Source organism: Alexandromys fortis, unplaced genomic scaffold, assembly GCF_014885135.2.
Source record: "Alexandromys fortis isolate MF-2015 unplaced genomic scaffold, M_Fortis_MF-2015_v1.1 scaffold_47, whole genome shotgun sequence".
NCBI lineage: Eukaryota > Metazoa > Chordata > Mammalia > Rodentia > Cricetidae > Alexandromys > Alexandromys fortis.
Genome location: NW_026067957.1, coordinates 10021725 through 10044326, shown reverse-complemented (window position 1 = coordinate 10044326; position 22602 = coordinate 10021725). Strand labels below are relative to the sequence as shown.

The 22602-nt window shown below is 34.9% G+C and overlaps 1 pseudogene; it reads left to right on the top strand.

The window, feature by feature from the left end:
- Nucleotides 1–931: 931 nt before the first annotated feature.
- Nucleotides 932–1387, top strand: LOC126507745 (peptidyl-prolyl cis-trans isomerase NIMA-interacting 4-like; annotated as a pseudogene).
- Nucleotides 1388–22602: the final 21215 nt, after the last annotated feature.

Sequence of the window (22602 nt, the reverse complement as noted above, 5' to 3'; positions counted from 1 at the left end):
ATAGGGCAGGAAACTAAAACCCTGGGTAAGTCATCTCTGACAGCTGCTGGCAAATGTTGATTCCTGTTCTCGTGCCTTCTTTCCCTGCTCACAAGCTCCAATAATTTCCTCAATCATGTCAAGTCTTTTTACTACTGCTTTCTGTAAAGCCTGAATCTCCTGGCCTGTATATATTTCTAGTGATTTCACTGAGGCACCTAGACACTGGTCCTCATTCTGCACATGTGATTCCAAGGTCTGCACATGTTAAAGATAACATCTCATCCTTGGACATTATATGGATAGCGTACAGATTGCCTCCTGGAGAGATACTCTATCTGCTAAAATATTATAACTTTTTAACAAATTTTGATTGTCAAATTCTACAGTATGAATTCTTTCAGATCATTTCTCAGTACCCTTTGACATGTATTCAATTTTGTCTGTCAAATTAATGTTACCCTGTTCAATAGTATTGTTTTTTTTTTTTCAGGTAACTTTTTGATTTTTGAAAATCAGCTACCTGTTCATTATTAGTCTGTAAGACTGTATCATTTCTAAAAGTGCCTCATTAATGGCTCTATTATCAAACTATTTTCTTACGGATATAATATGAAGAAAAAAAACCTGAGCCCAATACCCAATAAATGGATGTATCACCATAACCATACAAGCCTTGCAGAATACAATCCATAGTATTAGCAAAATGTTACTAAAAGTTTCAATGTTAATGTCTGCAATTATATAACTTTCAAGTTTATTGATTTATTAATTACCTATTATGAAATTCGGTAACTTGTTTTAGGTGTAATAATCCAGCATGTCTTGTGGTTGCAGAGTCACGACAAGAGGTGCAACATGGTGCCAGGAACACTCCTGAGCAGCTTTGGTTTACCTGCCTTGGTGCTGCTTAAATATTGAGAAATATGCTTTCCTAGACAAAATAGAAGCAATGAAAGCACTGTTGAGAGTTCAACGGTAAGCATAAGAGTTGTTGCTGAAGTCAAAATTTGGTTCTGGAAATGGGGGGAAAGGAGGTGCCACCTCTGGGAGTGACAGTGCTGACAAGAAGGCTAAGATAGGTGGTGGCAGTGCAGGGAAGGTCAGACACGTTTTATGTGAAAAACATGGCAAAATCATGGAAGCCATGGAAAAGTTAAAGTCTGTAATGAGACTCAAAGAAGTGGCCACACAACACAGTGAAGCTAAAGCCAGGCAAGATGGTAACCTGGGTTGGATGACCCTGGGTTGGATGACCCAACCTGAGTTGGATGGTCCATGGTAGAACAATTTCATGAAGGCAGCATTTGCCTTGCCTATAAGTGGGATGGATAAGCCTTTGTTTACAGACCCACTGGTTTAGACAAGATTTGGATATTATATTATTATGGTTGAAGGACAAAAATAAAAGCACATGAAGGACTGAAAAAATATAAAATAAAAGCTATTAAATCAATTCTGTACATGAAGCCAGAAGCCTAGAACTAAGGAGCTGGAAGTACAAACCAGAAGCTGCACAAGTTGTCAGGTGACAGAGAACGAGGCAGGAAAGCCAGCAGTGGTGTGTGTGTTTGTGTGTGTGTGTGGGGGGGGGATGTTAGCAGCTTGGGAAAGTTCCAAGTCTCTGCATCCAGTTAGTACCACTGTGATGGGGGTTTTACAAAAAACAAACAAAAATGCTTAGTAGATAAAAGCAAACCTAACAGGTGGGGGTAGGAGATTTTCTGGGTTGTGGACCCCTCAGGCCTTTAAGCCGATCCACCCTGTAGGTGTGGAGCCTGGATCCACGTAGGTGCCAGATGAAGATGGACACTTAAAAGAAATCCCACACTAGCTCAGAATTGAGTATAATAGAGGATTATTTATTTAGGGGTAGACTCACAGTCCTCTTCATGAACGGGGAACATCAACCCATTACAACACCGGAAGTGAGCCTGGAGGGACACTTTACATTGGCATATGTAGTATAAGAGGCCATGCCCAAGTGGGTGGATAACTTAAAGGCTACCGACAGTGGGACTTCCTACAGCACTCTGAGAGAAAGAAAGGGAAGCAAGGAGAAATGTGATATCGCTTTATATCAAATATTTGAGAAAAATATCAGGCAATGCATAAGAAAAATATTTTCAGCTAAGATTTGATTTTAAAACTCTTTTAATGTTAGATTTTTTAAACTTTTCTACTTTGTTTTCCTTCATTTTTCTAATTTGTTAAATTTCTAACTGTCCATATTTCTTAGCCATGTTGGACATTTCTATATTTTTACTTTGATTCCTGATTATATTGCTTATGCCCATCTATAATTATGCCAAACAACTTAATATCTACAATATCAAATTTGCCTTCTCTATATCAGCTAGAAGCTTATAATATCATATTCTAAATCTTTTTAAAGTATAGAAAAAGGATACACTGAAGAACTTATTAATTTTAAATTTTTTATCTCTATCATTACCATAAATATGACAAAAATAAAAACTGTATCTATTTCCTAACTACAGCTGCTGATGCCAACTTCTGGCAACATCAAGGCTTCTTACACTGTATTTTGACCCAAATATATTTACTCTTGACTTATAAACTGAATTCTTTGCAAAATTTCTCCAATGTGTTCATGAACTTTACTTAAACACTAAATGAGTAAATGTATTAAACTTTGAATTTGCGGGGATGTACTTTATTATTAGAGGGTTGATCTCTAAACATCTAAATTCACTTATAAAAAAGCTACACTAAAGAGAAGAGAGCTTTCTTTGATGGTAGTTTCACTTACCTGTGAGTAAAAGAGTAAACATTCAAATATAGGAAGAATTACGCTGGTCTCACAAAGTGGTGGTAACAGATTCTTTTCTGATATCCATGGTCTTAGGAGACCTGGAAAGCTTATCTAGGCTGTGAGTAACACAAAATTCTCGTCTCTTGAGTGGTCCTTATGTCCTATTAGACAACAGTTGACCGCCATCACCACGCTAGTGTCACTCACTTTACCTTCGTGCATGTCTTTCCCTTCAAGACATTGCCCTGGTGCACAGGTGTTGCAGCTGGTTGAGACTGTTTAATTGTTTCCCTTTCCTGGCAGGTTGCACAGTTCCTTCTGGTTCATGGAGGCTAGATCACAAGTCAAATCCAAGTCAAATCATTTGCATCCTGTCTTAGGTGTGAGCTGTCTTCACCAACAAGGGCCCTCCCTCAACCCTTGAGAGGCAACAAAGGCCTATATAGTCTATGTTTGGGGGAGCCACTTGGACTACCTAGACCTACTGTCCTAAATGAGTTTTGTCATGTCTGGTACTGGAGTTTTCTTTAGTCTATTGTTTTTGTGGGGAATGTACCAGTGGCTTAACTTCCATTGATATTTAACTTGCATTCATGCTGTGTATACTATTAAAACATATCTTTATGTGTATATATAGCCATATATCTATATACATATACACACATATAGTCACACATATATAGTCTATAATTTTTGGTAAAAATAAAATAAGGTTCTTTGAAGCTTTATCAAACAAGCTGAGTGTTATTTATTAACCCATTTCTTCTTCACCATCTGTATTGAATTTCCTTTCTCATCCCCAGCTGGAGTCCCCTCCCCATTTTTCCATTTCTCGCATCATATCACTTTTATCCTGCTTTTCCCCTCTCAATCCCACCTAGACTCACCCATCCCTACTGTCCTTTTACACTCCTGTTTCTGTGGATATACTGCATTAGAGATTTGGAGATTGGAAATGCCCATGAGCAAGAACATGTGGTGAATCTGGGTTACACCACTCAAAATAGCTTTTTCTAGGTCCATTTATTATACTTGCAAATTTCATTTTATTTTCCTTTAAATCTGAATAGTAATACATTGTGGGTGTAAACCATATTTTCATTATTCATTTGTTGAAGTACTTGGAGGTTGTTTCTATTTCTTCGCTATTATAAATAGAGTGGCAGTAAACATTGCTAAAATTGCTGAAGAAAGAGATTGTGAAAGACAATAGAAAATGGAAATATAATGTGTTTTCATTGTTTAGTAGAATTAATATTGTGAAGATGATCATCCTATCAAAAAATTACATTTTAAACCAATACCAATCAAAATACCCACAATATTCCTTACAGAAATAGATAACCAATGATCCCAGATATCCAAAGCATTCTTGAAGAAAAAAATAATGAAGGAGGGGCTTCTAGTCCAGATATCAAGACATATTATTAAAAAACTCAAGTAATAATTATATGGTTCTAACACAAACACAAAAATGTAAACAAAGTAGCAAAATAGAAGATGCAGACATGTACTAATAGCTGTAGTCATTTGATATTTGATGAGGCAAAGATAATACACCAGAGAAAAGATAGCATCTTTAACAAATGTGCTAAGAAAATTGATATATATATATATATATGTCATATATATCACATACATATATATGTAATATTCTTTTCAGCACTCTTAGATTGACTTTGAAGGTCTTGGGAATTATGTTTTCTTTAAATATGTATCTTATACACTAAGGATAAGGAAACAGAGAGGGAAATCAGAGAAGCATCACCTTTCACGATAGCCACAAATAGCATAAAATATCTTGTTGTAACTCTGACCAAGGAAGTGAAAGATCTATATGACAAGAACTTTAAGTCTTTGAAGAAAGAAATTGAAGAGGACACCAGAAAATGGAAGGATCTCCCCTGCTCTTGGATTGGGAGGATCAACATAGTAAAAATGGCAATTCTACCAAAAGCAATCTATAGATTCAATGCAATCCCCATTAAAATCTTCACAGATCTCAAGAAGACAATAATCAACTTTATATGGAAAAACAAAAAACCCAGGATAGCCAAAACAATCTTATACAATAAAGGAACTTCGCGAGGCATTACCATCCCTGACTTCAAACTCTATTACAGAGCTACAGTATTGAAAACAGCTTGGTATTGGCATAAAAACAGAGAAGTCGACCAATGGAATCGAATAGAAGACCCTGACTTTAACCCACAAACCTATGAACACCTGATTTTCGATAAAGGAGCTAAAAGTATACAATGGAAAAAAGAGAGCATCTTCAACAAATTGTGCTGGCACAACTGGATGTCAACCTGTAGAAGAATGAAAATAGATCCATATCACCATACATAAAATATGTTTCTATTGATGCAAGGGGAATTGGGATAGTGGAGCAATAATTATTAATAACTGCTATTATGGACTGGCCTTTCCAACACTCCATGAGTTTTTTATAATATTTTATAAATTATATCAATGAGTCCTTGTCACATGCCTATTTTATTATTTTAATTCTATTAAAAAAAACATAATTTCACCAGGTAATCTGAACTGCATAGCTTATGTGGAAGTATTTATAGCAGTTTTGCTTCCAGTGTTCAATTCTGTCACTACCTGAGTTTTAAGTTCTTTAATTAAGTGAATAAGAAATATAAAAAACACAAATATATTAATATGATATGCATGTAAATAAACTGTCATATGTATAGCCATACAAATTACAAAGTAATTATTCATCCTTTAAGCATGTTTTTGCATTGTATGTACACATACACACACACATATATATGTGTATATATATATATATACACACACACATACATGTATATATCAATATTTTATTTTGGAGGTCCAGAACTTTCTATAGTTTGTTATAATGTGAAAATCACAGGATTATGAATATTCATGGCTGTTTGCAAAAGAATAAAAAGCCTATTGGTGAGTCATAATCTATCAGTAAAGTGAAAGGCAAGATAATCAGGAGTGATCCTCCATTAATTCAGGTGTTCAGACTCCTGGGTGGAGAGGACATTGATTGGCATGTGAAATGAATCAGAAGACACACCTTTTCTTGCTACATTTAAACCTGAGCATGAGTTTTGCAGAGGCTCCGACTCCTAGAAAATGGAGCAAGCTGTACTGACATCATACTTCAGTTTCTCCTTTGAACACAAGTGACAGTATTGCAAGAGCCAATTGAAATATGTCCCCTCCCATCCTGGACACTTTTATCCAAGAAAACATTTGTTGACTCACTATTCCATATCTTATGTCTTTACAGAGAAAAAAAAAATACATATTAGTTTGGTAATTGCTCCATGCTTTGTGCCTGTGTTCTTCCTTGTTAGACAAATACCAAAGCTACAGATCCAGATTGGAAAAATAAACAATTGTAAAGAATAACAAGTGTACTCCTCGCTGAACTCACTGAAGTGCCAGCTTCAAAGAAAAAGTAAACTCTCCCTTCTCTCATTGTGTCAGCATCCTAAGCAGTTTCAGTTTTCTCAAGTTAAAACTAAAAATCCAAGAAAGCTGACTAAAGTTGAATGGGAACTTCTAATTGACAACTTCAAACTTAAAAGCCAATTGAGTTTTTAAACTTGCTGGTGCATTCTATAACAGCAGGTACTTGGGAAATTTGAGAAGGAAGATTATTAATTCATGTAAAACTTGGGCAGCATACTGAGGCACCTTCTCAAAACACAAAACAAAATGAAAATAATGATGAGTTGAACAAAATAATTTGACTGATGGGAATAAGCAAAGGCACACTCAGTCATGAGCTAACATGCAGACTTCAGACAGTCCTCTACCTTAATTTATGTGTAATTGACTGTGAAAACTCACTTTAAATTCTTCTTATATTAAATTATCATTATTTCATTCTTCCTTTTATCTTACCTAACTCCTTCCTCCATCCACTCCCCCTCCAACCTCTTCCAAATTCATGGCTTCTGTGTTTAAAGTTGTTGTTGATGTGTGTGTGTGTGTGTGTATTGTTCTTTATAATATATAAAATTTCAGGACTGACCACTTTGTATTAACTCAGGAAAGATTGCACAAGAGGAGGTAGAATTGTGAGAGCCAGAAGATTAGGACATCTTTTGATCTTTTGGGAAGTTGCCTCTTTTAAAATATAACACATTTTTTCCTCATTTTTCCTAGAAAAATGTCCTTTTAGCTCTTCCAGTTAATCAAGGGCAACGATTCTGTATTCCTACATCTTTCTTTATTCACCCAATGTGTTGAACAATGAACTATTCTATAACATAAATTCAACAGAAAGAAAAGTTCAGAAGGTAAATATTCTTAACCAGTAGGTGAATGGAAAGGAAAAGAAAATTGTGACATACAAAAGAAACAACACATTGAAACCAATGTCTTGTTTGTTTCTTTTTAATAAACTATTTTTTAGAACCACCATAAACATAATAGTTTGTAAAAGCTGCCATTGTTTCTGGGATAGTTCTACAGGGACATAATTTAATCATTCCACTTGAAGTATCAGGCATGTAAAAGTATTATATAAAAGCAAATAACATTTCAATATGAGATATGAGACAAGTTTTTCACTAGCAATAAAGCAGATAAAAATTAAAATGAATAACTTTGCAGTTTTAAATATCCACATCTTTTTGTGTTTTAACTTTAGTTAAAATGACATTTACAAATGTGTGACAAAGTGTGTTTATGTCTAGTATAAACCATTAAACTTAAGTTTTAGAACAAGATAAGCCAAAGACCATAAAAAAGATTTCAAAATTAGTATTAGAAATAAATTTTAGAAAGACGATTAAAATATCAGCAAATTAATGATAATAAATTATCCAAAATCATTAAATATGAACTGCAAATAAATTCCTAAGTTCTAATTCTTTCTACCCAGGATCTATGTATTTATATATTTGAGTTATTTATGTAAATTTATTATACAAAACTGCTAAATACTTGCTCAATTTTTGTGAGTACTAAATTTTGAGAAATATACATGTGAAATTTACTGAAGTAGTTAAACTTTCAGAAGGACATAAAGGTGATCTTTTATCTAAGAGAAAGATATTTTTTGCTGTAAACAAATAATAGAGATTATTCCTATACTTCAAACATGCCTGTAGATTTTAAAGTTTGAAACAGGATAATAACTAAAGGTTCATATTTAAAAAAATATTCCAGGAACATGAAGAGAAAGAAGAACCAAAAAACAAATGTAAATCACCTGAGGAAACCATTTACTCATAGTCACTGGAATGTTGTCTTGAAATCTTTCTGGCTAGACTTTCTCGCTAATGTGTGTTCATCCAAGATGCTGAGATCTTGGTTGGAAAGACAGAAAAAGTATCAAAGAGAGAGAATAAGGGAAGAGGGAGATGTAGAAAGGAATGGGGAATGGCCAAAACCAAGAGTTATTTGAAACTTCCAATGTAATAGGAGGAGTGGGCTGGTTGTTTGTCCTGGCTGCCTGGCTAGCTTAGCCTCTGAAATTATCATACAGAAACTGTATTCATTAAATTGCTGCTTGGCTCATTATCTTTTTCCTCTTATTGGCTAACTCTCACATCTTGATTTAACCCATTTCTATTAATCTGTATCACCATGAGGTCCTGGCTTACGGGGAAAGATTCAGCATGTGACTTGGCAGCTCCATGGCAGCTCTCTGCCTGCCCTTCTTCCCAGCATTCAGTTCTGTCTTCTCTATGCTCACCTCAGTGCTGCCCTATCAAAAGGCCAAGGCAGTTTCTTTATTCAACCAATGAAAGCAACACATAAACAGAAGGACCTTCTACACCAATCCAATATAGTAAAAGCTTCCTAAAATGGACACATACAGGAGATCTAAATGAAATTGCCAAATAACATGGAACATAGAGTTCTAACTGGAAAGCTCTCATCACTAATGAAGCCTCTAGTTACAGGAATGGTTCATCTAATCTGGTTGTCAACCGAAGGGGCCCCATGAGAACCCAAAGAAAAGGGGCTTTTGCCAAGGCTTTTTGTTTCTCACCACAAACTGATGGTAAGACACTATTGAAGAAAACAACTCTTATATGTTTCATTGAGGAATCAAGCTGCTGCTTACCTAGCACTTTTATCCATTGTCTTAGCTTGGGTTTCTGTTGTTGTAAAGAGACATTATGATAACAACAACCCTTAAAAGGAAAACACTTCATTGGATCTGGCTGACATGTTAGAGGTTTACTCCATTGTCATCATGGTGGTAAGCATGGCAGGATGCAGGAAAACATTGTGCTTAAGAGGCAGCTAAAGAGTTCTATATAGAGATTAGAAGACAACAGGAGAGAGAATGTCACATTGGGCATGGCTTGAGCATCTAAGACCTCAAAGCATGCCCCCAGTTATACACTTCCTCTAAGAAGGTTATACCTCCTAAGAGTGCTACTCCCTGTGAACCTATGGGAGTGATTTTCTTTCAAACCACAATATCCCTAATGACTAATTTTCATGGTACTGGAAGGTATTCTATGCATTACAAAAGAAGAAAGATAAACACCAACCCAGCAACAAACCATTCCATCTTAATAGTGAACTCCCTGAAAGAGATGCAGGTGCAATAATGACACCAAGTTTGTGAGAATATCCTGCCAGTATCTTATTGGATTTAAGATCCACTTCATGATATGAAACTCATCATTTACAGTGCTTGGGTGGTCAAGAATCAGAGTAGATAGGCCAGGGACAAAGTATAAACAAAATACTAAGGTTATACTAAAGGAATGTAGTAATGAAATGATTTCTAATAAAATTCTGCTATACTCATAAATCAGTACCTTAGTCAGTCATTATCAGCATTACCCTTGCTGTGGATGGGAGCAGATCTACAGATCCATTCCTGAGCAATGTGCATACAAAGAGAAGCCTTGGAAAACATCGTGATAATTGTAACATCTCCATCAAATACCTTGACTTAGAGCTCAAAGAACACAGCAGAAGAGACAGAAAGATTGTGAGATCCAAAAGAGATGAAGGACATAGAGAAAAATGTGAACAAATGTCACTGTAGTATGGTTGAGCATCCTTTGGGTATATGCTTTAGTGTGGTATTGCTGGGTCTTGTGGTTGGTTGATTCCCAATTTTCTGAGACCGCCATACTGATTTTGACTGGTTGTACAAGTTTGTAGTCCCATCAGCAATGGAGGAGCATTCCCCTTACTCCACATCCTCTCCAACATAAGCTACTTATGGGTGTTTTTTTTTTTTTATCTTAGCCATTCTGACAAGTTATTATGGTATCTCAGAGTCATTTTTTGTTTGCATTTCCCTGATGACTTAGGATGTTGAATATTTCCTTTATTTTATTTTATTTTTTTATTTTCGAGACAGGGTTTCTCTGTAGCTTTTTTTTTTTTTTTTTTTGGTTTTTTGAGACAGGGTTTCTCTGTAGCTTTGGAGCCTGTCCTGGAACTCCCTTTGTAGATCAGGCTGCCCTCGAACTCAGAGATCCGCCTGCCTCTGCCTCCCGAGTGCTGGGATTAAAGGCGTGCGCCACCACCACCCGGCCTCTCTGTAGCTTTTGCTTCCTGTCCTGGAACTAGCTCTTGTAGTCCAGTCTGGCCTCGAACTCACAGAGATCTGCCTGCCTCTGCTTCCCGAGTGCTGGGATTAAAGGTGTGTACCACCACCACCTGGCTTGTTGAATACTTCCTTAAGTGTCTTTCAGCCATTTGAAATTTTTCTGTCGAAAATTCACTCTTTGTGTCTATATCTCATTTTTTTTAATTGGATCATTTGATATTTTGATATCTAATTTCTTGAGTTCTTTTATATTTTGGAGATCAGTCCTCTGTCTGATATGAAATTGGGGAAGATTGTTACCCATTTAGTAGGCTACCTTTTTTTGTCTTATTGACTGTGTCCTTTGCTTTACAGAAGCTTTTCAATTTCAGGAGGTCCCATTAATTTAATTTTGCTTTCAGTGTCTTGTGCTACTGGGTTTATATTTAGTAAGTGGTCTCCTGTGCCCGTGCATTGAAAGTTACTTTCCACTTTCTCTTCTATCAGGTTCAGTGTGGTAAGATTTATATTGTGGTCTTTAATCCATGTGAACTTGAGTTTTGTGCACGGGAATAGGTATGGATCTATTTGCATTTTTCTACAAGCTGCCATACAGTTATGCCAGGACTAATTTTCTGAAGATGCTTTTTTATTGTAAAATTTTAGCTTCTTTTTCAAAAATAAGATGTTAATAGGTATGTGGATTAATATATGGGTCTTTGATCAATTGATCAACCTGACTATATTTATATCAATACCAAGTTGTTTTCATTAATGTAGCTCTATAAGCAAGCTTGATGTTAGGGATGGTGATTCTCTAGAAGTTCCTTTATTGTACAGAATTGTTTGGAGTATACTGGGTTTTCATTGTTTTTCCATAAGAAGTTGAATATTGTTATTTCAAGTTCTGTGAAGAACTATGTTGGGATTTTTATAGGGATTGCATTGAATCTGTAGATTGCTTTTGGTAGAATTGATATTTTTGTTATGTTGATCCTACCTATCCAAGAGCATGGGATATATTTCCATTTTCTGATATCTTCTTCAAAGACTTAGAGTTCATGTTATACAGGTCTTTCAGTTCTTTGGTTAGTGTTACACCAAGATATTTTATGTTATTTGTGGCTATTGTGAATGCTGATGTTTCTCTGATATCTATCTTAGATTCTTTATCATTTGTATATAAGCGGGCTACTGATTTTTTGAGCTGATCTTGTATCCTACCATATTATTGAAGGTGTTGATCAGCTGTTGGAGTTCCCTGGTTGAATTCTTGGGATCACATATGTATACTATTATATCATCTGCAAATAGAGAAAGTTTGACTTCTTTCTTTCCAATTTACATCCCCTTGATTTCCCTTTTCTGTCTTATTGCTGTAGCTAGAACTTCATGAACTATGTTGAATAGAATAGATATAGAGAAAAAGGACAACCTTGTCTCATTCCTGACTTTAGTGGAATCGCTATGGGTTTCTTTCCATTTAATTTGACGTTGGCTGTCAGCTTTCTATCTATTGCTTTTATTATGTTTAGATACCATAATATACTTTAGATATGTTCCATGTATCCTTGATCTCTCACATATGTTCAACTATGTTTATAGTAGCACTATTTGTAATTATTTGTCAAACCTGGAAACAACCTAGATACCTCCCAACTCAAGAATAGATAAAGAAAATGTGGTACAGTTAAAAATAGAATACTACTCGGTGGTAATAAAAAAAATGCCATCTTGAAATTTGCGTGCATATAGATGGAACTAGAAGAAACCATCCTAAGTGAACTAACCCAGAGCATAAAGATGAGCACAGTTTATACCCACTCATAGGTGAGTACTAGCTGTAAAGCAAAGTATAAGGAGCCTACATTCCACAACCCCAGAGAAGTTGAGTAACAAGGAGAACCCTAAGAGAAACATACATAGATTTCCCCCTGGCCAGGGGAGGAATAGACAAAAATCTCCTAAGAAAATTTGGAGCATGGGGTTCAGAAAGAAGGAAAAAAGGAAGGAAGGAAGGAAGGAAGGGAGGGAGGGAGGGAGGGAGGGAGGGAGGGAGGGAGGGAGGGAGGGAGGGAGGGAGGGAGGGAGGAAATATGAATTTGGATGGGGATGGGATAGATCTGAGAGAAGTTGGAGAGGGAAAACCATAATCAGAATATATTTTATGAAAAAAAAATGAGCATATTCCAATGGTGCTTAAAGTTCTACTTAACTTCGCTGTAATAGATAATGGTCTTAAATGATTATTTAAATTCTTATATGGGTACTTATATTTTTTCTTACCATAGTTCCTAATATATAAAGGCAGATGTTCTCTGTATGTAAACAAAATTTAATACTATAGTTCTTGCTTTTTGCATATGCAAGAGTACATAATGACAAAAATGTTGAGAAATGAAAGGGAGATAAAAACAAATAGAATCCCTAATAATGCATTTGAATTTGTAGCTAGACTATACAAATTTGTGGAGGTTGTGTGAGAGTTGGCTCAGTGGTTTAGTACTCAGTGTTCTTGTTGGGTATTCAGGTTCAGTTCCCAGCACCCACATCAAGAGGTTCACCACCACCCATAACTCAAGTTCTAGGAAATCTAGAGCTCCTTAGTCTTTGAAGGCACTTGCACAGACAACATGCACTTAAGTTCATTCAGACACATATATGCTCACATAAATAAAAATAAGTAGATAAATTGTTTAAAAGCAAAGTGTCATTAGTATGTATAATAGATGATCAAAATAGTAAATCTGTAATGTGTACATTTTTAAATTCAAATGGACTAGTTAAAGAGGGTTTTCAATTGGAAATTAATTATTTTATTAAAAAAAGTATGAATTTAAAATGCTTGTACACTGAGCTTAGTGACAAACTGAACACAGAAGTAAAATAATACTGACTATTCAAATAAATAAAAATTATAAAAATTTAAATGCATTTTTAAAAATCTGAACAAAAATCTAAGGACACCTTGTAAGGGACAGTAAGGAAGATATAATTGTAACAAGAGTCTCAAAAGAAAGGAGAAATAAAATTTAAAAGCTAGATTGTACAATTTTTTTTTAATGTTTAGAGAACTTAAAGGATAAGACAACTATATTTAGACAAATAGCAGTAGAATTACTGAATAAGGTTTAGAAGAAAATTCATCCTTAAGACAGACATAAAGAACACTTTACGTACAGGAGAACAACAACAACACAAAGATGGTTGACATCTTATCAGAAACAATACAGCCCAGGGATAATGAAATGCCATTGTCACAGTGATGAGTGAAGATAAAAGAATAGCTGTCAGCTAGATTTCTATACCTAGTGAAAGTATCATTCAGAAGTAAAGACAAAAGGGAGACATTTTCAAACAAAAGATGAGAGAATTTGTTGTCAGCAAACTCAAAATTCAATAAATGCCAAAAGAAATTCTAAAGAAAAAAATTTATGAAAGGATATTATCAAAGATGGAAGTGCAAATCCTCAAGAAATAATGATGGGCACACACAAGATAAATATGCCAGGAAAATCATATGTAAAACTACTAATGATTATTAAAAGCTGCAACAATGAGTGTAGTGTATGATTCATATGATATGTAGAAATGAAATACATGACATTAATAGAAGAGAGCAGGAAAAAAAGCAAATGATATTACTGATTGAAGGGTCTTATATTCAGGATAGTCCTTTATGAACCAAGAAGGAAAATTATAAGGAGTGTAGACTAAAATTAATCAAAAGCACAGCTTAAAGCAATAGCAAGAATATTGTAAAAATCAAAACAAAAAATGACAAATAACAGAATAACAACGATCAAGAAACCCATAACAAATAAAATGAGATTTATGAATAGATATCATTCACTGAAACCTAACCCTAGAAGCTAAATAATGTAATTACATGATAGATACAGTAAAGACAAATATATGCATATTAAATGAACACCTGCAAAGCACACAGGCACACACACACATACATATACATATATACACAACATATATATGTAAACTATATACAGATATGTGTATACACACATATAATCTAGCATTGACAATGTTTAGTTAAAGTATGTGTGTTTGGAAAACAAAAGATTTGAAAAATACCATTTAAGTGTTGGTTAAAACAAAAAGCTAGCATTCATTACTAATGCAAGAAAATATAAACTTCAATACAAACTGTTACTAGAACTGAAAAGATTCCATAATAATATAAGGTCACTCAATCAACTTTTAATTAACCCAATTTATTTATAACAAGATAGAGTCTGTCATGGTCAATTTAAACATTCTATATTTCTCTATCATAATATTAACCAATTAACAAAACTCATAAATTTCTGTGCATAATAGTAGATCAAAAAATTGCAAACACTAGAAATAAATGTAATAAAGACAGTGGAAAATCAAATAAAATTTTTAAGAATAAATTCAACAGATATATTCATTTTGTATTTTTCTATCTCCCAAAATAATATTATTACTAATTATTTAAGAATTTCATACAATACACCTTGATCACACTTGTGTCCCATTTCTCTCCCACCTTTTCCTACCATCTTCCCCGAAAAAAATCCACGAAGTCCAATTTGTGTTGCCTATACTCATTAGAGCATGGTCTAACTCCCAGTGACCGCCTCTTTAAGAGTAGTATTACTCTCTGTGTCATTTTCTCATCAGTCCCTTTCCTCCATTCCCACCCACCAGAAGCCATCAGTTGTGAAGAGCTACACTCTACCATCTTTACCACAATTTTTAAGGATTTTCTTCAATAGCTTCCTGTCTGTACTGTTTCTATTCTTTTCCCTACCTTGTGGGGGGGGGGTCAAGTAGGGGTGGGAGTTTCACACAGTAGCCCTCGATGCCTCTCATTCTCACTAGTGAGTCTATAATCATCTATACTACTGGGCAAAGGGGAGCTTTCATTACCCACAGTACTGGGCAGCCTCACAGAAAACAGACATCCTTGATGCCTCCAGCAGTGGGATGGAATATGGGCCTCAACATGGCCTCCAGCAGCAGCACAGACCACAGATGAGGACCCTAAGAGAGACATAGGTGAATCCAATCTACATAGGAAGTAGAAAAGGACAAGATTTCCTGAGTAATTTGGATGCATGTGGACCACAAGAGAGGGTTGAAGGGAAGGGGAGAGAAAGGGAGAGGAGCGAAGAAAAATGTATAGCTCAATAAAATCAATTTTAAAAGTCTGCATGAGGGAAGTTGATGTTTAATTATTAGCATCTTCTATCTTTTTGGTAAACTTCAAATCTTTAAAGTAAGCATTATGTGTGTCTGTGTTTCTGTCAGTATTTAAGTAAGAATAGGTTTAATCTCTATTAATTCACAGGATGATATGATTATAATAGGTATGTCCCTCATAGACTCGTGAGTTTGAATGCACTTAGGGAGTTGCACTATTATATAGTGTGGCCTTGTTGGAGTAAGTGTGGTCTTGTTGGAGGATGTATGTCATTATGAGGTGGGCTTTGTGGTCTCATATGTGCTGAAGCCACAAATAGTGTCACAAGTCACTTCCTGTTGCCTGTGGATTAAGATGTAGAACTCTCTGCTTCTTCTCCAGATTCATGTCTACCTGTACTTCATCATATCGCACCCTAATAATAGATTAGATGCATGAAACTGTAAGCCAGTCCCAGTTAAATGGTTTCCTCTATAAGAGTTGCCATGATCATAGTGTCTCTTCACAGCAATAGAAACCTTAAAACACAGATACTTTATCATTTTCATTGTTTCGCATACATTGTACTTAAAGCAAAACAGACAACTTCTTTTCAATTTAAACATCTTTAATTTGCATTCAATTTAATTGTCCCATTTGTTAGTAAGTTTCTTCCTGTTATCAGCTTGAAACAGCTTCATTCGTAGCTTTCTCTTTTGTTTTACTGTAGACATAAGCAATGATTACACCCTTGAAAACCCAGCTCCTTTGTCACTTCAAAGGGGGTATTTTGTTCTTTAATTAGAATATAAACTTCCTGATCACTGAGCAATGAAATGTGTTGTACCTCAATTTTTTTATGCTTTACAAGGATGGACATAAAAGTCAGACATTCAGGTAATAATCTGAAAATATCATTTTCACATGGAATTATTCTCAAATTTAAAAGCATAAATTTAGCCTTCATTGTTTCTTCTAGGCATAGTGTGTTGCAAGATGTGTTATAACAGGTTTTCATTTGTATAGTAAATTATTTGGTAATATATTCCATTTCTGCTGTAATACCATGATTGGAAGTCAGTAAACAGTTGTTTACTGTTCTCTAGGTTTTTCAATCCTGATTCCTCAGAGCACGGAGTAATCAGTCAACAATGAATACCCAACAAATATATCAATACATAATTGTAACATTGGTTGAACCACCTACTCTTTAGTAGACAGTCCTTTGGGGCTCTAACTCTACGTTTCTCATTTGTAGAATTAAAATAGTATTATCTCCTCTACAATCATATTGTATGATAAAGGGAAGCAGAGCACTGTGTTATTGACAAAAAAAATGACCACTTTTTAGATGTAAAATTAATCTAAAGCAATGATCCTAATATAGACATTACTACTGAAGCTCAACCTTTTACATGTAAAGATTCTGTCTGCAATGTTTTAGACAGCTTGCATTCTCTCTCTCTCTCTCTCTCTCTCTCTCTCTCTCTCTCTCTCTCTCTCTCTCTCTCTCATAGCTTCCTCCAACCCTACTAATATGCTGTAATTTTAAATCTTCAAAACAAAACCAAAGGCTCACTCTAACAGTCACCTATAATAGTAAGTAACAATTGATCCTTTATCACACTGTGATATTCTGCAGTATGTATTATCTAGTTCATATTTACAGTGTCTTCATTCAGTATAATACGAAAAGCTGAGCCTAATGTGGTGGTAAACATATCATGGTTGAGTAATATAATTTTTGAGTGAAAAATTTAAATCAAAGAATTCAGGATAGGGACTTCCAATTTTTTAATGTTTTCATTCAAAATATGGAATACATCTTGACATACGACTTAGAATTAGAAGCAGTATGAAAATTAGTCAACATATGTTAGAATATTAAATCTAGCTCCACCAGCTTTCTGGGCTCTGTTTTTCTAGTCTTTGTCCTGAAACTGAACCTTGGCAGGTAGAAAGTATGCTTTCCTTATTTGCTTCTATCTTTTAAAAGAAAGACTGTGGATTTCAAAATTAATTTCGACAGATATGACAAATGGGGGTTGCCACTTCACACCTAGAGCGTGAATATTTCAATGGCAAAGAGTCAGCAACTGTTAATTAGAAATGAGTATTGTTAATTGGGCCCAGTGTTGTGGCTTTGTCAGCAGCTTGAGACCCTTTCAGATCTACTCCATTGAGTCCTCTTGGCCTGACTGAATATATGCCTTTTCTTTTTAACACATTGATAGCAATTTGATGCCCTCCCCCTTTTCTCTTGCCTCTATCCTATGCATTTATAGGTATATAGTGCATATTGATAATATATTTGTAAAGCAGGTCTCCCTTTATTTCAATCCAAAACATCCTCCTAACACAGCAATAATGCAACATATTTACTTTTCTCTATGTACAACCAAGGTTAGGTTGTGAACTGATCATGATGCAACTTAGAAGTTTCTTGTCAGACTAAAAATATGTGTATATTATAGAACTATATAAGATATAAATAATTGTCCTTCATGCTACTATCATCTATAATTATTTAGCCATCCAACATATGATGTTAACAAAAGTGATATCTGACAAAGAGTGATACTATAACATGTAAGTAGTAATTATTGAGATGAAGGAATAGTAGCAGAACTTCTTTACTGAAATACAATATTGAATAGGCCAATATAAATTCAATTTTTCCATTAACATTGATTCTACAAAAAGAAAACAAAGGGCTGAAGTATACATTTAAGCATAAATTTCTTTTAAAAAATTATTCCCCAATATAAATATGTGTGCTGTAAAATTATATCACAGTACCTCTGTCTGCCTAGTGAGTATGAGGAAATGAATCAGATTGTGTTGATATATAAATGCCTAAGTACTGGGGAAATGCGGGATGCAAGGCAATATATTGGACTAGTTACTGTGGATCACTTCTCTACCCTCAAATATTCTCTTTGCTATATTCAGAACAAAATGGTTTAAAACGGTTCTGAAAGGAATCTAGTTTACTCCCCAGCATCTAAGTTTTTTGGCTCACAATAGCTTGTAGCTAACATCCCGGGAATCTGACATTCTATTCTGAATTTGGCAGATGTCCACATGCACATGGACGTAACACCCCAACAAAGACACATGAGTAAAGACGAATTATGTCAAACTGCAATGTGAAAACTACTCTGAGTTTAAGCATCCTCTAACGAAATTCCTTCCTATTATTTTGTTCTGGTATTTGTAGGACGAATTCTAATTGGTCTTTATAATAAAAACCGAGAATCAGATATTAGAGGGTGAAAGCTGAAAAATCAGAGAGACAGAGCAGCCAGTTTTTTTTTCCTTTTTTTATTTATTTTTACTTAAAAATTTCCACCTCCTTCCCTCTTCCCATTTCCCTCCCCCTCCCCACATGTCCTTTTCCCTCGCTCTCCAGTCCAAAGATTAGTCCAAGGTCCTCCCTCCTCCATCCAGTTCTAGGAAGGTGAAAATCTCACAAAGACTAGGCTCCCATAAAGCCAGTACATTCAATAGGATCAAAACCCAGTACCATTGTCCTTGGCTTCTCATCAGCCCTCATTGTCCAATACATTCAGAGAGTCTGGTTTGATCACATGCTCCATCTGTCCCAGTCCAGCTTGCTTTGGTGAGCTCCCATTAGATCAGCCCCACTGTCTCAGTGGGTGGGTTCACCCTTTGCAGTCCTGACTTCCTTGCTCATGTTCTCCCTCCTTCTGCTCCTCATTTGGACCTTGGGAGCTTAGTCCAGTGCTCCAATATGGGTCTCTCTCTCCGTCCATCGCCAGATGAAGGTTCTATGGTGATATGCAAGATATTCATCAGTATGGCTATAGGATAAGGCCATTTCAGGCTTTCTCTCCTCAGCTACCCAAGGATCTAGTTGGGGACATCTCCATGGACACCTGGGTACACCTCTAGAGTCAAGTCTCTTGCCACCCCTAAAATGGCTCCCTTAATTAAGATATATAATTCCCTGCTCCCATATCCACCCTTCGTCCATCCCAACCTTCCAATTACCCCAAGCTCTCCCCATCCCTCACTTATCACTTTTTTCTTCCCGTCTCCCCTTACCCCCACCCCACGCCCACCCCCAAGTTTTCAATTTTTGCCTGGCAATCTTGTCTCCTTCCAATATCCAAGAGGATAACTATATGATTTTTGGGGGATTCACCTTCTTATTCAGCTTCTCTAGGATCACAGATTATAGAGCTCCAATGTCCTTTATTTATGGCTAGAATCCACTTATGAGTGAGTACATACCATATTCATCTTTTTGGGTCTGGGTTACCTCACTCAGGATAGTGTTTTCTATTTCCATCCATTTGCATGCAAAATTCAAGATGTCATTGTTTTTTAACGGTAATACCCTAATGCGTACATATTCCACACTTTCTTTATCCATTCTTCCATTAGGGGCATCAAGGTTGTTTCCAGGTTCTGGCTATTACAAATAATGCTGCTATGAACACAGTTGAACAAATACTTTTGTAGTATGATAGAGCATCTCTTGGGTATATTCCCAAGAGTGGTATTGCTGGATCCTGAGGTAGGTTGATCCCGAATTTCCTAAGAAACCACCACACTGATTTCTAAAATGGTTGCACTTATCTCTACAAAATTCTCAGAACCAAGGGGGCAAGATCCTTTCTCTATGACTCCTGAGACTGAATGCTGTGAAATCATGACTCCTCCTGCCATACATTCCTCTCTCTGCCAAGCTATTTCCCTTCCTTGCTCCACTTCCCTAGTGCTGGGATTAAAGGCACATGACTCTCAGTACTGGGATTTAAGGTGTATGCCACCACTCCTTGGCCTCTATGACTAACTAGTGGCTAGTTCTGCACTTTTGATCATCAGGCAGACTTTATTTATTAAAGCCCAATGAAAACATCGCCACAGGTATTCATTAAACCAAGCAAATTATATCAACAGAGTGAAGTAACCAACTTTAGTAGCAGAAATGCTCAGATGGATTTTACCCAGCCTTTAATAAAACTAGTATTTTTATATAAAATTTTAAATAAAAGTTTTATTTATTATTATTTATTATAATAATCACTTTTAATTTTACCATAATGTTTTTCCATAATTTTAAATAATACACAATTCATAGTTATGGAAAACATATTATTTGTGCTAACTGTATATACCAATCATATCTTCATATCTGGTATGAAGTCAGTGTACAGAATGATTTTGTTAAATGAATGAATAAGTGAACTTATGTTACAATAAAGAGAATTATATGATTCTTGTCCTGGGCTAAGAAATTTCAAAAGACTAAATTGATGCTGCTATAGATATTGTTTGCCTGTAATTATTACTTCAGCAATTATAAACATCATATATGATGATGGAAACTATGAAAGAGACCATTTTCTTGAGATATTTTATAGGTTTCATCAAAGTGAATTAGATATTTTTAAGATTCTTAAATTCTTATTTGCATACCTATTACAAAATAAATGAAATAAAGCAGTAGCATAAATTTTGATAATTCAACTATTTTTGAAACAAATAGATTTATACTAATAATAAATATTATATTTATATGCCAAATATACTAGTAATATCGATCCCATTACCTCCTTTTCCCATTCTTTTCTCTGTCTTCCTTGTGCTACCTTTCATACATACTCAACATACTTATAATAATTTTATTCATTTTCATTTTACCTTTCAAATTCTAATTAATAAGCATCAAACACAAACTAGGCCAATCGCATAGGAATCCCAGGAAGCCACTGGGATAATACTACAAATATCTTGAAATGTTGACTTCTAAATCACTCTTAAATGTGCTAGCTGAAAGCTTAACATATACTTCTGGACTGGCTGGCAATGCTGCCATTTTAAATGATGTAAGAAACATGTATTTTCAATCTTAATATTTATTTTCTAGATAATCACCAATTCATTTTTTATTAAATTCTGATACCTATCCAGTAATAATAACCATAACTGAAGGTCTACCTCAAACTGTTGCATATTCAACCTTTTTTATATACAAGGGAAAGAATCTATTATTAAGTCCTTCAGAAGATACCTCAAAATAGATTTATTTGTAACTGAGCCTTGGTGACCAGAAATAGGTCAATAAATGTTGAACTGAAAAGCTAGGATTTCATGATGCTTTTGTCTTTAATCTTCCAAGTAGAGTAGTTAGTTCTTCTGCAAAGTTAATTAGCATACACGTGGAAATATTTTATTGATGCAGTTTAATCCCAAACAAATGTGAAAATAAGCTCACATTGTTTTGTAGAATGATTTACATTCATTATCATCTACTTAAAAAAACACATGCTTTGGAAAAAAATCATTATTCTTTGGAGAAAATCCTCAAAAAAAGTATTTCCATATTTGTACTGTTGAAAATTATGAATTTTCATACAAGGTCATATTTCTTCAAATTAAAATAAAGTGTAAGCTTTTGTTTAAAACTACAGTTTTCAAACTTTGCTAAAATGATTTAAGATTCATCCGATGAATCTGCATACTTAATTGACTATGCAGCATTAAGAATCCAAAGTTGTTACATACTTTTTCTCCACAGTCCTCATCTTTGGTGATGAGGATAAAACTCAGGGACTCTTTTATGGTGTGTAAACACTCTGGCAATGAGCTATATCCCATCCTTCTTTTATAATACCAATAAAAGTTATTTTATATCATTATTCATTCGGACAACTATAAAAGGTTAATGTTAAAATAACTCTAATCCCACATCTCGCAAATAATTCAATAATAAGTCTAATATTTAATATAGATCTTTGTACAGTCAGATTATCAGTTTGTGCTCTTCATTTTCAGTAGATACATATTGACCAGAGAAATAGCTATACTTCATACTTGTAATCATAAAAAATTGTAATGAAGTTTGAACACTATATGAAATAAAACAAAAAAAAATCCTATGAAAACTCTGTGGCTACTTTCTGATATTCTTAAATTTATTTAGGTGATTCTTGGAAAGAAAATAGAATGTCTTCCTTTGAAGTATTCTTTGTAAATCTATGATTTCTGAGAATTTCACACATGAGTATATCATATTTATATCATTTACAGTTCTCCCTCTACCACTGACAACTCCTCCCATTTCTGTCTCAAATTCATACCAACTTCTTCAATATTAATAGTTATTATTATGTACTTACAGGATTAGGAAAGCTATCA